The sequence below is a fragment of the Lucilia cuprina genome, chromosome 6 (genome assembly GCF_022045245.1).
Source record: "Lucilia cuprina isolate Lc7/37 chromosome 6, ASM2204524v1, whole genome shotgun sequence".
NCBI lineage: Eukaryota > Metazoa > Arthropoda > Insecta > Diptera > Calliphoridae > Lucilia > Lucilia cuprina.
This window is the reverse complement of record NC_060954.1, coordinates 13,537,428-13,540,601: the sequence shown is the minus strand read 5'-3', so window position 1 is coordinate 13,540,601 and position 3,174 is coordinate 13,537,428. Positions and strand designations below refer to the sequence as shown.

General features: G+C 33.0%; 1 non-coding gene across 1 annotated transcript; it reads left to right on the top strand.

Annotated features, from left to right (window-relative positions):
- The first annotated feature begins 2,185 nt into the window (after nucleotides 1-2,185).
- On the top strand, nucleotides 2,186-2,257 carry Trnat-ugu. Its single transcript has one exon. It is a non-coding gene; the product is annotated as a tRNA-Thr (tRNA).
- Nucleotides 2,258-3,174: the final 917 nt, after the last annotated feature.

Here is a 3,174-nt window from a genome sequence, read left to right as displayed (position 1 = left end):
TGTCAATATATTTTTAGCAAGATTACGTCCAGGGATGAACCTTTAGTTGCACATTTATCAGATATTTCATTTCCCCGGGAGCCCTCATGTCCTGGAACCCACAACAACTCAACGTGATGTTGTGTCAGTTGTGCAAATGACTGAATAGAATTGAGAAAACAATTCGACTTAATAACATTGAAGCCTTGATCGATGCAAGGCCGTCCAAGTAGATTTAGTTCCCAGATTATTCTCGCGGCTATATAGATGGCATATATCTCTGCCAAATGTACCGTACAGGTGTCAGGTAGTCGAAAACACAGTAGAAGATTTAGTTTTTCGGAGAAGATTCAGTATAAGTTACCTCATTCATTAGCATTATGAAGGACTTTTCCCTGTCTGATCCTGATATTCTGATCCTGATATTCACTCCCCAAACAGTCGCGTACGACACCCGACCTGATTTTATATCCGACATCACAAATATTTTTAATACTTTCAGTTTTCTTCTCAGATATGAATCTCTGCTTGAAAGATTTAGGAGTAATTACCCATAGGGATAGCCTTTGGTATAGCCATAGATTCCCGATCCAGTATTGCCATTTATCTGCTTGGAACCATTTGTATACCATACATGATCTGCATGTTCCTGCTATCCATTTAGGTTTGTTCATTGGCCTCTGATCGATATAAGAACCTCAAATGCTCTACAGCAGCACACACTGCTACCTCTCTTGATTAACCTTAAATAGACAGGGTTTAAATCAAATTCTCTCCTGGAAGTTATTAAACCTTCCAAGCTTAAATCAAGCATAAGAAAAAGCCCCTCATGATTTCTCTTTGGAACTTGGAATGCGCGTAATCCCAATTTGCGATATCTTAAAAGATCGAAAAATTTTCTCAACATCTTATATAACTTTGGAGTTATATAACTTTGGAGTATCAAAGAATAAGGGTATAGTAATTTGTCGGGTTAAAGAATCCCCGTATCCAGAATTCTCCAGATTTCGACTAAGGTTTTTATTTTAAAGTCAAGACCTGGGAATGTCCGTGAATTTCACAAGGAAACAAGAACGATGACAAAAGAACATATGTGTTAATCCAATTTGTCCCATTTGTGACCATCTGTGCCCTTCTGAAACTCCCGCAATTTGATTTGAATTTCCTAGGAAAAAGGAAAATAGGTAGATAAGTTCAAAACTATTAGATTGTTTTTAATTAAACCCTGCATGACTAGAGAGAAGAGGTCGTTTAAGTGTAGAATGTCAGAAATACCCAAAGTACAGCTCCTCGATTATACTATATAGAATTTTAAACTATTCTAAAATCTAAAACTAACAAATGTTTCGAAACTATGTATACCGTGATATTCTGTAACCTAAAAGTGTCCCAAAGTAGAAACTGTTTGGGAAACACTGTACAAATGTAATAAAAACATCATAAAGATTTGTGTGGAAAACAAAAATTAAGAATAAAACAAAAAACAACCAATACACTTTACACCACAAAATGGATTTGGTTTTCAACAGCAACAAATTGGCAATATGACAACAACAATAAAGACAAAATCAAACAGTGGGTGAAGAAAATTTAAAGAATTATTAAACGAAACATTTTTCACAAAAGATGTATTAATAATTATTTTATAAACCATTAATAAAAGATAAATCTTATAAGGCCTTGAGAAAATACATATTTCTATCCACAAAATTTTCACTTCTTTCCCACTGTGTATGGCAATATTTTACACAATATATATTACGATTTGTTTCTTTTAAATCTTGAGCTTAAAACCTCAACCAACAACAGCACAATAAAAACAAAATAAATGTAAATAAACAAAAGTTCAAAAAACGCTTAGTAAAGCAAAAAAAAACAACAAAAATTAAGTAAATCAAAAGCTGTTAAGATTTATTTTTTGTTGTTGTTAAGCAAAAATTCTAAATTTAGAAATAAAATATGCAAAAAGTATGAAGAGAGTTAAACGCAAATGCTCTTTAATAAAAAACTTGCAAAATTATTTTACTCTTTGAAGATTTCTTTCTCTCTCTCTATTTCGTAAATATTATAAAAGTGTTTTATCAAGAGTACTGTTATAAATGTTCTGTTAGAGAGTTTATTGAACTGTTATTAACAGTAGAATATTCTTTAGAATTATTGTTAACAGTGTAGTTTATGCTTGACTGTAATGCGTTGTATGATATAAGCCTCTTTAGCTCAGTGGCAGAGCACTGGTCTTGTAAACCAGGGGTCGTGAGTTCAATCCTCACAGGAGGCAAACACAATTTTTTTATTTCAAATTATAACTTTAATAATTTCTGAAAATATATAATTTAAATATTTAATTAATTTAAATTACTAAAACATATTATTTTAACAACAAGAAACTGAACTAGAACTGAAGTAGGACTGAAGTAGAACTGAAGTAGGACTGAACTAGAACTAAAGTAGGATTGAACTAGAACTGAACTGGAACTAAATTAGAACTGAACTGGAACTGAACTAGAACTGAACTAGAATTGAACTAGAACTGAACTAGAATTGAACTAGATCTGAACTAGATCTGAACTAGAACTGAACTAGAACTGAACTAGAACTGAACTAAAACTGAACTAGAACTGAACTAGAACTGAACTAGAACTGAACTAGAACTGAACTAGAACTGAACTAGAACTGAACTAGAACTGAACTAGAACTGAACTAGAACTGAACTAGAACTGAACTAGAACTGAACTAGAACTGAACTAGAACTGAACTAGAACTGAACTAGAACTGAACTAGAACTGAACTAGAACTGAACTAGAACTGAACTAGAACTGAACTAGAACTGAACTAGAACTGAACTAGAACTGAACTAGAACTGAACTAGAACTGAACTAGAACTGAACTAGAACTAGAACTGAACTAGAACTGAACTAGAACTGAACTAGAACTGAACTAGAACTGAACTAGAACTGAACTAGAACTGAACTAGAACTGAACTAGAACTGAACTAGAATTGAACTAGAACTGAACTAGAACTGAACTAGAACTGAACTAGAACTGAACTAGAACTGAACTAGAACTGAACTAGAACTGAACTAGAACTGAACTAGAACTGAACTAGAACTGAACTAGAACTGAACTAGAACTGAACTAGAACTGAACTAGAACTGAACTAGAACTGAACTAGAACTGAACTAGAACTGAACTAGA